Here is a 13,214-nt window from a genome sequence, read left to right on the forward strand (position 1 = left end):
GAAAAATACCCCGACGGCTCCCCGGGGTTTGTTCCGTCCCTTTTGGCCTCAAGGAAGTTCCAGGGCCCCCGGAGCGAGGGCTCCCTGTCCTTCTAGGGAGGAGGCATCTCTCCTTGTCATAGCTCTGCGTGGGGGCCTGGCTGGGGTCTTCAGGGGCCCCGCTCTGGAGGGAACGGGCACAGAGGACTGCAGGCATTGAGGTCAGCCTGGCGACCTCGCATGCCGGTTTCCTGGATCTCGGTCCCTGTCCGCTCCGGCCTGTGAAGAGCGTGGCTTTGACTTGGGTTTTGGTTAAACTCCCCACGCATGTGGCCCATCCCTCCTGCCTCCTCTCCTCCGCACCTGCCATCTCTCTGTCATCACCGCCCTTGGGTTCCAGCCCAGTGCTGTCCCTGCTCTGGGGAGCTTCCAGGAGGTCCCTGGCTTCCTGAAACAGTGACTGTTGATCTCCCTGGAAACTCCCTCTGTTTACATGTTGGTCGATCTGCTCTCATTTGGGGTGTGAGCCGCATATTTCCACGACCCTCAGGAGGGCAGCAACCTGAAGATGGTACTCGGTGGGCCCTTCTGTGTGCTGTCCTGTTCCAGACGAGTCTACCCCATTTCCCTGATCCTCCTAGCAGCTCCGTGGCCCGAGTCGAAAACTGGAGAGCCTGTTGTGCAGGACATTCAAGTGTCTCATCTAGAGGTTCTCTGTGGGGGAGATTCTGCCCCTAGGGGACACGTGACAACATCCCAGGATGGGGGTTGGGGTGCCCGTGGCTGGAGGCCAGGCGTGCTCCCAGTGCACTCCAGGGCATGGGGCGTCTCCCACAGAGAACGGTCCTCCCACAGAGAACGGTCCTCCCCGGAGTGTTCTGGTGGCGGCAATGGGCCTGCTCTAGAGCCGGGTGAGGGTGAGGCAGGATTTGAAGCTGGTGCTCTGGCTTCTGAGCTCAGGCTCATCCACCCTGTGGACCCCTTGAGGGCGGGATGGCCGGGTTCACCTTTACCGAGTCCTTTTTCTTGCTTCATTGACGTCACAACATCTGTTCAGAAGCGCCTTTTGCATGCAGGGCGCTAAGGGTTCCAAGTGAAGTGCGAAGGGTCTCTGAGCGGTGGCAGCGGGAGAATCACACTGCGTCCCCCTGTTCCCGAGGTCAGTCCAGTCGCTCAGTCGTGTCTGACTCTTTGCGACCCCATGAACCGCAGCATGCCAGGCCTCCCTGTCCATCACCAATTCCCGGAGTTCACTCAAACTCTTGTCCATTGAGTCGGTGATGCCATCCAGCCATCTCATCCTCTGTCGTCCCCTTCTCCTCCTGCCTTCAATCTTTCCCAGCATCAGGGTCTTTTCCAACGAGTCAGCTCTCCGCATCAGGTGGCCAAAGTATTGGAGTTTCAGCTTCAGTATCATTCCTTCCAATGAACACCCAGGACTGATCTCCTTTAGGATGGACTGGTTGGATCTCCTTGCAGTCCAAGGGACTCTCAAGAGTCTTACTCAGCACCGCAATTCAGAAGCATCAGGGGGAGGCAACTCCTCCCAAGGAGGACTTGCCACTGGGCGGGGCCAGGGCAAGCCTCGGGCTGTGACTCTGAGCCTGGGTCCCGCTGCCCCTTGGTGTTCGTGTCCCTAATTAAACAGCCTGATCGCGCCTCGCTGCCATGGGGGAGACCGTGTCCACCCAGGCTGTGGTCTACTAGGCCTGCCACAACCCCGTGAGGTGGGGACGGTTGTCACCCGGTTCAGGGACACCCAGATGCAGAGCTTGGTGGGGGGCGGGCGGACCCCGGGGTCTCTTTCCCGAGCACCGATTGCAGTGCCCGACCCAGCCTCCCCACCTGGCCTCCCCACCCTGGCTTCTCATTTCAGCCTGTTCAGGGCTCACAGTGGGTGCCCCCTGCCCAACCCCATGCCTCATATTTAACCTGAAGCCAAACCTCCCGGCCCTGCCCCTGCGATCTGCTCTTCACGGGTGCCTGGGGTAGGGTGGGTGCCCAGAGGGTCCCTTTGGTGCAGAGCTTCAGCCTCCCCCACAGCCTCGGACGCCGACCTCAGCCCAGCACACCGCCCCTTGCTGGCCTTCTAGGAGCAAGACTGGCTCCTCTCACCAGGGCAGGCGGGAGCTTTGAGGTCAGCTGGGAAGGAGGGCTTTCCCGGACAGCTCAGCCACGTGCATGTCGGGGGACGAGGGGAGGGTCCTGTTTATTCCTGAGCCTCTGTGTTTAGACCCCGGGCCGCTCCTCTGCGTTCAGAGGGTTCAGCGAATAGTCCTGCTCTGTGCGTGAAGCGCCCGGCTCTCCCTGGGCTCCCGACGTCCACGCTGCCAGACCCTGTGTCGTCAAAGGTGTGCCCCAGCGGACTTAGCCTGGACTGGGGATCAGAGGGTCAGGGACCACTTAGTACCGTCTCTGTGGTGCTGGGTTTGAGCTTTGTGCTAACTACCCCTGGGTGGGACGTCCCGTTGTCCTAGGGGGGCCCTTCTGGGACTCTGACTGTCCCTCAGAGTGACCTCCCCCAGGCTGGGGGCCTGGACTGTCCCCAGGGTGACCTCCCGAGGGCCAGGGTATTTTGTGTAGGTTCAAGGCCAGAGAAACTGTTAACATAAAAATTGAGTCACCTTTTCTGTTCATGGGGAAAACACTGAAGTCAGTTCTGGCGCTTCTCTGATTCTGCTGTGAAAAATGACGCTTACCCCACCTCTGAGTGTTCTCTCGGCATCTCTCATCACCACAACGGCATCTCCGCGCTCCCGGGACGCACTGACCCTGTGCCCTCGTGTTAGACGGAAAGCGCTCCGTGCGTCTGAGCTGTGCCCTCCTCCTGGGGGTGACGGGCACATGACACAAGAGAAATACGTTTGCTGCGCTTATTGCCGTTTACTGGATTAAAGCTCATTTGGAAGAGTTCGCCGTCAAGTTGAATTTAGTCCTTAAACCCGAGTGTTAAGTATCATTCGAAATGAAAATCATTATCTGGCCTATAATTAAAATCTCAAATAAAGCAGAGGCAGAATCCTTTCTTAGGAAGATGTACTTTCCAGATACTCAGGATTACTCCAGTTTTCTCTCTTTGTAGCATCTACAGCTTCCTGGTTGGGGATAGCAGGCATTTCTCGAGTGCATTATCGTAAAGCTGGGGAATTATTGCACTTCTGGGAGACTTTGTTTTCCATTAAAATCATATTCGAGGCATTGCGGTGAGGATAAATTTGGCCAGAGAGCTCCTTTTCTCTTCCATGGAATTCTTTTCCCCAAAGCTGGGACTTTTGGCACACAGCATTAGCGTCTTCCTCGCCGGTCGGGGTGTCCACGCACAGCCAGATGGTTTCTGGGGAGAAGGATGGTCCTCGGGGTCCTGTTAGCTCCCTGGGCCTGCTGTCACAGGGCCGCACACTGGGTGGTTTAAAGTAACAGAAATGTATCTGGAAGTCCAAAATCAAGGAGTTGGCGGGGACTTGCTCCGGGGGACAGTCCTTCCTGCCGCTTCTTAGCTTCTGGTGGCCCGGGTGGTCCTTGGCTTACAGCTCCATCTCTGTCTTCATATGGCCTCCCCCACCCCACCCTGGGGGGCTCTGTCCCCATGTCCAGATTTCCCTCATCTTAAAAGGACACCAGTCATTGGACTGACGCTGAAGTTCCAATACTCTGGCCACCTGATGGGAAGAGCCAACTCATTAGAAAAGACCCTGATGCTGGGAAAGATTGAGGGCAGGAGGAGAAGGGGACGACAGAGGATGAGATGGTTGGATGGCATCACTGACTCAGTGGACAGGAGTTTGAGCAAGCTCTGGGAGTTGGCGATACACAGGGAAGCCTGGTGTGCTGCAGTCCACGGGGTTGGACACGACTGAGAGACTAAAGTGAATTGAACTGAGTCATGAGACCAGGGCCTTCATCAATCCAGTATAATCTCACTTTAACTTGGTTATCCCCTGGAGAAGGAAATGGCAACCCTCTCTAGTATTCTAGCCAGGGAAATCCCATGGACAGAGGAGCCTGGTGTACAGTCCATGGGGTCACAAAAAGTCAGACACGACTGAGCAATTAAATAACAACAGCTTGTTTCCATCTACAAGAACCTGTTTGAAGACTAATTCCCGAGACCAGGGATTAGGGCTTAAACGTAAGGTCTGGGGAGTGGAGGGGTGCTGTTCCACTGGCCTCAGGGCTTCTGGGGGTCGGTGTGATGGCCACTTCTTATCAACCTGCTTGTCCAGCAGCTGCTGGGCCAAAGGACACTCAGACTCTGTGGTTTACTTTCTTTTTAGACACCGGAACACAAGCGTTCCCCACATCCACCCAGCCGGCGTCCAGGTGGGTCAGTGAGCTGGGCGCAGGGCCTGAGTTGTTGAGAAACAGAGGTCGGTACTGAAGTGTCCGACCGCAGTGAGCGAAGCGGCCTGAGGACGTGCGGGCGGAGCCTCCCTGGGCCGTCCCGCCTGCTGTCCTGGGGGAGACGGGGCTCCTTGGCCGGGTCCTGCCAGGGTCTTCCCCGCATACGTGCAGGCTGTGTCGGATGTGCGTGCTTCTGCGGAAAGACCTGGAAGGCGGGCTCCACAGGAGCAAGGGCTGGGCTTGCCTCCCCCCAGCTCGTGTCCTGCAGCTGCTGTGATAAAGTCCCACACACGAGGGGCTTAAACTGCGCGGGTTTATTCTCAGAGCTCTGGGGCCCTGGGGAGCCCCCTCCGGGTCCGGCTTCTGGGCGCTGCCTGCTCTGCGTGACTGGTGACGCCCCCCCTCACCCCGGGTTTATTCTCAGAGCTCCAGGGCCCCGGGGAGCCCCCTCCGGGTCCGGCTTCCGGGCGCTGCCTGCTCTGCGTGACTGGTGACGCCCCCCCTCACCCCGGGTTTATTCTCAGAGCTCCAGGGCCCCGGGGAGCCCCCTCCGGGTCCGGCTTCCGGGCGCTGCCTGCTCTGCGTGACTGGTGACGCTCCCCCCTCACCCCGGCCTCTGCCTCTGTTGTCACTGCTTCCCCGCTGACCCCCGACCCCCAGGACCCTGGTCGTTACCTCGGGCCCCCGGGGATCCAGCTGGCCTCCCGGTGTCGAGTCTCAGGGTCCCTACCTGACCCACACCCGCCCAGTGCCTTCGTGGGGTGAGGGCACGTGCCCACAGGCTCCAGCGGGTAGGGTGGGAGCCTCCGGGGCTCTGTGCTCCGCCACCGCGCCCCGGTCCTGGCGCTCACTTGGTGCTTGTGTGGGGATGCGCACGCGAGGCCTTTGCCGTGGGCACTGACGTGGGGGGTGGAGGGTCCCTTCTGTTTCTGTGGAGGCACCACGTGGACTGAGGGCCGCCCACGAGTGTTGCTGGGAGTCCAGTCTGAGCCCCAGACCCAAGAGCGGCCACCCCGGACGTCCCCACAGAGAGCGGTCTCTGCTCACACAGCTGCCCGTCGCCCACCCTGAGCCCTGCCCCTGGTGTGGACAGGCTGACGTCTCCCCGGGCCAGGGGCCTGCGGGGCTGGGGTGGCGGGGTGACTTCTCTGCGGGTGGCCGGGCGCAGCTGAGGAGGCCGTGTGTGTCAGCCAGGGCGGCACGGCTGTCCCGACTCCAAGCGGCGACTGAAGAACGTGAGTTCTTGCTCGGGACGTGGCTCCGTCCCCAGACACTGTCCCCGCTCCTCCTGGCACCGTGCGGGAAGGGGAACCTGAACCACCGGCGGCTCAGCCGCTACTCCGCACCGTGATTAAGGTTTTAGTGAGCACTCCGGCCGAGTCTGGACACGTCGCTCTTCCAGAGTTGGCATGCTTTCCCCACAAACTGATAACGTGCTGGGCACACCCCTTTCCGGCTTGGCCCCCACAGCTGCGGGTTGACTGTCCACTGACAGGATCTTTCCCGTGGTCACTGGGGACCCCCAGCCCGGCCTCCAGGCCTCTCCCCTCACCCCCACGCAGCAGCCTGGGGCCAAGCCCTGCACCTCCGTCTCCCCCGGGGCGTGGGGTCTCTGCCACCCCTCCTGCACAAGCCCATCCTCTCTGCGAGAGGTTCCCGGGCCCGCCCGTGCCCCCACCCTCAGAGGTGCCCATGTCATTAGAACTGAACTGCAGGCCTGAGTCTGAGATGCTGTCCTGGGGCTGGTCCTCAGGATGTTGCAGGACAGATTCCCCGGCCACAGGCTGGCCATCCCTGGGGCTCCAAAGCGGGGACCTCTGGTCTCTGGAGAGAGGCCTGCAGAGGCCCAGGAGGACACAGGGGAGCCCTGGGCAGCCCTACTGTCAGCCCACAGGGCAGGATGAACCTGCCTCCCAGCAGGCCCCAGGGGATGTTGGCGGCGGCCAGTCTGCCTGGGGTGGGACCCTCCGCCCGGCTCTGCCTCATCCTGGGCCCCCAGCTGAGCCCACATCCCTGGCTGGGGAGGACCCTGCCTTTGCTGTTGGAGGCGGAAGCACCTGGTGAGGAGCCAGGATGGGGTTCTGTGTGCTCAGGCCCTGGTGGTCAGCTCAGTGGCACCTCCGCTGGTCGCCAGGCGCACCTTGCCTCAGGCCCTGCGTGTTCATTTGGCACCTCCTGGGTCCTTAGCAGCTGCCCGCCGGGCACCACGAGGGCCTGGGGGACACGGGGCACTCTCTCTTCCGTGGCCCTGGGTCTGCTGAGGTTTCTGGAGATGCTGAAAGGTGTCAGGTGTGCTGCTTTCTCCTGGGACTGTGCCCAGGAGGAAACTTCTGCTGAGTCAGACTGGCCTCTGTGGTGTGTTTAGGATTTATCGTGGTTTCCCGTGGCTGCAGGAATTGAAGACCAGACGGGGCGGCCCGACACAGCAGAAATTCATCCTTTCACAGATCCGGAAGCCAGCACTCTGAATCAGGGTGTGGGCGTGGCCGCCTCCCTCCCCAGCAGGCGCTGGTGGCCCGGGGCGGGTCCGTTTGCCTCCTTCAGCTGCGGTGGGCTCGGGCTCCCTGGGCTTGTGGCCACAGTGGCCTCTGCCCCATCCTCACGTGGGCTGCAAACCCCAGCTGCTCCTCTTTCTCGATTGCAGAGGGCCCTTCTGGGTAACAAGGAGGCCTCATCTCCACATGCTTATTTTAATCCCGTCTCGCGCCATGTGACGTGATATTCACTCGTCTGCCCCGTGGGGTGATGTTCACAGGTGCCGGGGGTCAGAATATGGACACATCTCTCAGGAGCCACCGTTTAGCTGACCTCAGGTTGGCTATTTTCTGTTCCCCCCACCCCCCAGAGGACATCAGGGGGTAGGGAGAGCACCCGTTTTCTGAACGGAGGGTCCCCAAGTGTGGCTGCGGGCCGGGCCGTCCCTGTACCAGGAGGTTGGAAAGCACAGTGACTTTTCAGGTTCTCCGGGTTCCAGCCCCTCGGGTGTGTAGGTGACTCTTGACTCACAGCCAGGAGCTGAGGGTGAGTTGGAATCACTTTTCTTTGCTGCTGGAATGCATTTTTTAATTTATATTTTAAAAAATGGGTGTGCCGGGGTTCTGGGAATTTGCTTCAGAGACAGTAGTGAAGTCAGCCCAAGGCCCAGCCCGGGACAGGCCTGCCATGGTCTGGGCTTCCGGTTTCTGGCCTCTGGGAGGCCTTTCCCAGCTGCCTTGCCCACTGGGGGAGGAGGCTCGGGGGCAGGGCCAGAAGATGAGACAGTCCAGCAGCCCTGAAACTCAGAGTAGGAGGGGAGAGGCTGGAGGAGCGGGGAGCAGGGCTTTGGGGTGCAAGGGGTGGACAGAGAGCACCTCCAGTGTCAGGAAGCCAGTTCCTAGCAGGTGTCACATGACAGCTCCGCGTGCCAGGTGTGCAGCTCAGAGCTTCACGGAATCAACTCATCTCACCTGCACCCTGGCCTCCGAGGGGCCTGGATAGTTCCGGGGCCACAGACAGAGCTCCCGCCTTCAGTGGGGGGGTGGGTTTCCAGCCGGGGAAACTGAGGCAGTGGTCAGGAGCCTGCTCGGGACATCTGTCCACCGCAGCGGCCTGCGGGGGCTGGCTGGGAGGAAGGCAGGGTGGATGGGCCGATTTTCTCAGGGTTTAACCTTTGCAGGACCCTGCCCTTGTCTCCGCTCCCACTGCTGAAGCTGCCCCCGTGAGCAGGGTGGGTGGCTTGCCGTGGGGTCTGGTTCTTTAGTTGGCAGCCCTGAGCTGCTGCTTAGGACCAGGCGGCAGCTGTCTCTTTATCGAAACGCTGGTGGCCTCAAGCCTCTACTCGCCCTTCCCCTCCTGGGCCCCGTCCTGCCCTCCTTCAGGGCTGGGGGTTCGGCCTGGCTACGCAGCCCCCGCTGCCGGCCCCCAGCGCCTCACCTCCCCTCGCCCCATCGGGGCAGACCCGGCCCTTCTGAAGTGCCTCTTGGCGGGACCACAGTCACATCAGCATCTCCTGGTTCCTGCCCTGCCCCTCGGCTCCCAGACCTGCCGTGACGGTCACACACACGTGCACACGCCCCACATCACATGTACACACCACACACACACCACATATACACACACGCACACCACATAATAGACACATCACATAATACACACACACGCGTGCACACACCCAACATCACATATACACAACACACACGCACATTATACACACACCACATATACACACATGCACATCACATAATAGACACATCACACAATACACACACACGCATACACACAATATCACACACACACACCACACACAGACACATTACACATACATGCCACACACATCACATATACATGCCACACACATTACATATACATACGACACACGTCACATATACACACAAATCACATAGAGATCACAGAATACACACACATTACATATACATGCCACACACATGTCACAGATATACACACATGCACATCACATAATAGACACACAAATCACACAATACACACCCACATTATATGTACATGCCACACACACGTCATATATACACACAAACATCATATAATAGACGTAATAAACACACATTGCATATACATGCCACACACACCACATATACACACATGTATATCACACAATACACATGCACACACACCCACATTACATGTACATGCTGCACACATCTCACACACATTACATGCACATGCTGCACGCATCACATACACACACATGTACGTCACATACACACGCATGCACACACACCCACATTACATGTCCATGCAAAGAGCATGCACACATCAACAAACACTCTGCTGGGCCTCAGTTTCCCACCTGTAGGATGGGGGCGTGTAAGAGCTCCCACACCAGGGGCTGTGAGGCTCCCCTGTCCCCTGTCACCCTGAGCTGTCAGCACAGTTGCCTTGCACACGAGCCCATGTAAGCTCGGTGCATCTGGGGCTTCTCTCAAGGACTTAAGGCCCTCCAACCTGGGGTCTGTGGTTCTGGCACTTCGGGCTGGGGTCCAGGCAGGCAGTGTCCCTCAGCCCCCAGCGTCAAGCCTGGGCAGGACAGGCATCCCATGGTGGGGACGTGTGTGAGGCCATGGCAGCCAGAGGGGCCTCAGCGTTTGCAGCTAAGAATGCTTCTTTAGGAGGTGGGGATCCCACAGTGGTCTCTGTGGGATTGTGCCCTTGCCACCGTGAGCAGGAGGCTGGGTCCCAGACCCTGTGGGCAGGGGTTGCGGTGCTGTGTGCAGTATGGAGCACAGCTGTGGGTCTGCTCGGGTGAGCCTGATCCTTGTTGTGGGGTGAGGCTGGCAGTCATAGTGGACAGGGGCCGCACAGGAGCAGCAGGGGGTCTTCCCCAGGGTTAGGGAGACTTGGAGCAACATTTGAGCCCAAGCAGGGCACTGGGACGCTTGAAACAAATTTGGAAATCCAAATTTATTTTAAATGAGAATTCCTAGAAGAGGAAAACTGAAGTTAAATCTTGATAAGCAAACGTAACTGAAAACATTTATTACAGTAAAATAGTGTTTCTTGTAAGATATATATATATATATATATATATATATATATATACACACATATATATTAAAGATAGAGGGCTCACTGAATTTGATCCAAGTTATTTGCCTGAAGTAAGATGATGATGTTGAAGCTGAAGCTCCAATACTTCGGCCACCTGATGCGAAGAACTGACTCATTTGAAAAGACCCTGATGCTGGGAAAGATTGAAGGCAGGAGAAGGGGACAACAGAGGATGAGATGGTTGGATGGCATTACCGACTCGATGGGCATGAGTTTGGGTGAACTCTGGGAGTTGGTGATGGACAGGGAGGCCTGGTGTGCTGCAGTCTATGGGGTTGTGAAGAGTCGGACTCGACTGAGTGACTGAACTGAACTGAAGATGATTTTAAGAATTAAAAGCCATCACATCATGTCTCTTCCCTACTCTGAGTTCTGTGGTGCCAAGCTGGCTGTGATGAGGGTACATCCACCATGGGAATCCGGCCATTGGGATCTGCCAGGTCACCACTGCATAGAGGATACAGTTAAGGAAACACGGAAGTGGATTCCTGTGTGGTTTGAACAAGTCAGCGGGAACGTCTGCCTCGAAAAGTACCCTGTTCAGGTGCCCATAGGGCCCTAGGGTTGGCCTGGGTCTCGCCCCCGGAACCCAGGGGTGAGAGCCTTTACAGGGAGCCCCATTCATCTGAAACTGGCATGCTCAGAGTTCTCACTGCCTTTTTTATTTTAAAAAAGTCATGTTTATCTGTAGAATTAATTCTTCATTCATGACATCAACATCTTTCCCGACATCATTTGAACCAAACATGTGAATTTTGCAAGTTTTATAATTCTGTACGAGCAGTCGTCACCAGCTTGCACGTGGGGAAGTCCTGGCATTTTATGACTTCATCTCACAGGCACTCGTCCAGAACCTGCTGCATGCCGGGCGTTTACCAGGCACCCTCTGTGTGCTGGGCATTCCGACTTGACCCTCGGACAGGCGGTGCCCCTCCCCCAGAGCCTGGGGAGACAGAGGCTGAGGGACAGTCATGCAGTGGGTGTCACCCTGGGGCTGGGACGGGCTGGGATGGAGAATTCTGGGCCCATCAGAGTCTGACCTGGCGCCCTGGCCCTGCCCAGGTGGGCGAAACCTCCAGAGGGATGTGGGTGCCTGAAGTGGGTCTGCATCTGGGCACCGGAGAGTCATCTGCAGAGACTAGAGAAGACGTGCCAGGCCAGAGAAAGGCGGTGTCCACGGGGTGACTGCTGATAACAGTGAGCGTGTGCGAGTGTGTCTGGGCGATGCCAGGACAGAGAAAGGTGGTGTCCATGGAGTGACTGCTAATAGCAGTGAGCGTGTGTGAGTGTGTACGCAGATGCCAGGCCCAGAGAAGGCAGTGTCCGCAGAGTGATTGCTGATAGCAGTGAGTGTGTGTGAGTGTGTTCGGGGTCTCCTCCGTTAGTCTAGTGAGTCCCGCGGCCGCCCTTCATGGAGGGTGACTGTGCGGCTGGCCTGGGAGGTGAGGAGCTGGTGTCGGCTGGGCAGGTATGTGTCTGGCTCCCCGAGGCGGAGGGTCTCTGTGGAGCGGCAGGACTGGCTGGGAGCCAGGTGGGCTTTCTGGAAAGCTCCCCTGGGTGTTCTGTGGGGAGCCAGCAGATCTATGAGGCGCTGAGCTGCTGCGGGGGTCCCAGAGGCCCAGGGGTGGTCGCGGCGGTTGTGCAGATCGGGCTGGTTTAGACTGGGGTATGACCGACAGTGGAGGCGAGTGACTCGGGCTTGGGGGGTGGCTCAGGCCCTGGGGGTGGCACGGACCCTGGGGGTGACTCGGGCCCTGGGGGTGACTTGGGCCCTGGGGGTGACTCAGTTCCTGGGGGTGACTCGGGCCCTAGGGCTGCACTGGTGAGGACAAGGCAGGAGGGGTGGGTGGCTCCAGGGCTCTTGGCCACCATCCTCCGTGGTGGCCGCAGGACCCTCCCTGGGTGGGGGACCCAGAGAACAGACTTGGTTTGGGGAGACAGGTCTGAGGCCTGGGTTTGTGGGGCAAGAATGGGAGGAGCGGGTGGGCGGGTGTCGGCCCAGAGAAGGGGCCCGAGGTGTGGCCGTGGAGCTGCGGAGCTGGCCCCTCGCTGGCCGGCTGGGGAGGCCGGAAAGAGCATCCCGGGGGTCAGGGAAGCCAGAGCCGGTGAGTCACCGGGTCCCTGAGAAACCAGGATCGCAGCCCTGCAGGCTCGGGTGCAGGCCCCTGAGGCAGCGTTTACCGGGAGAGCGGTTTTAGGGCGGACGCAGAGGCCAGCAGGGGGCTGGATGGTGTCCCCCCAGGTTCATATCCAGAACCTCAGAATGTTGGAAGCAGGGTCTCTCCAGGTGTAATCCGTAAGGCTCCCAGTGATTAGTGAGCATCGTCCCGGACTCGGGGTCCACCTGAACCCAGTGACTGGAGTCCTTATAAGAGAGAGGATGGGGAGACGAGACCCAGGGAAGATAGCCACGTGACCACGGAGGCAGAGATGAGGGATGCGGAGGCCACAACCCCAGGAACAGGGGTGGGGGGGGCCTGACAGCTGGAGGAGGCGGGAAGGAGCTCCCCTGGAGCCTGCAGAGGGAGGTGGCCCTGCTGACACCCCCAGATCTACGAGAGAATTCGTTTTTGTTCCCTTTAAGCCCTCTGCTTTGCCGTATTGTCACAGCAGACCCAGGAAACAAATACAACTACCTATGAGAAAAGAAAAACCTTTTGTGCTTAAAACAAATAATTTCACGGCAACTGAGCTTTATTTGCAGTTGATTTAAAGTTGCACGATGGGTTAAGCAGAGGAATGGAGGAACCCCGCAAGGCAGCACGCCCTTTCCGCAGCATGGTGGAGGCCCTGCAGCAGCGGGCTGAGCGGCTGCGGGGCCGCGGGCAGCACACATCCTGCTGGGCTGTCCTCCCTTCCCCAGGGCCGCCTGAGGACCCAGGCTTCCCAGCAGCTGCTGGAAAACCACCCGTGAGCAGGAGTATGGCGGGCAGAGTCAAATGCAGGCCTCAGAACTGAACGGAGGGCACGCTCGCTCTCTCTGTGCAGGGCCCTCCTTCTCTGGGCCCAGGCAGCTGGGAGCCCGTTGCGGGAGGTGGAGGGGTCCAGACGTCCCGTTGGCTCGAGGGCAGAGCCCGTGAGCCGCCGCTGTGGCCTTGGTGGGGGCGGGGCTGCGCTTGCCTCCCGGTGACATTGACCACCGGGGCGAGCCCAGCAGGGCAGGGTTCCGGGCGCCGTGGGGAGGGCCGGGCCAGGCCCCCCTTTGTTTGCCGTCACGGCTTAGGGAGCGCGGCCCACCCCGGCCTCTCACTGCCGCTTTATTACTTCAGAACACGCTGTGCTTGGCCCTCGACCCGCCAAGCTGGGACTTGGAGAGCAAACAGTCCCAGACG

General features: G+C 59.1%; 1 protein-coding gene across 2 annotated transcripts in view; it reads left to right on the top strand.

The window, feature by feature from the left end:
* CELSR1 (cadherin EGF LAG seven-pass G-type receptor 1) overlaps positions 1–13,214 on the top strand; it is a 144,573-nt gene that overhangs the window by 57,501 nt on the left and 73,858 nt on the right. The gene's annotated exons all lie outside the window — the stretch shown is intronic.

Source organism: Bos indicus x Bos taurus, chromosome 5, assembly GCF_003369695.1.
Source record: "Bos indicus x Bos taurus breed Angus x Brahman F1 hybrid chromosome 5, Bos_hybrid_MaternalHap_v2.0, whole genome shotgun sequence".
In the NCBI taxonomy this organism is placed as follows: domain Eukaryota; kingdom Metazoa; phylum Chordata; class Mammalia; order Artiodactyla; family Bovidae; genus Bos; species Bos indicus x Bos taurus.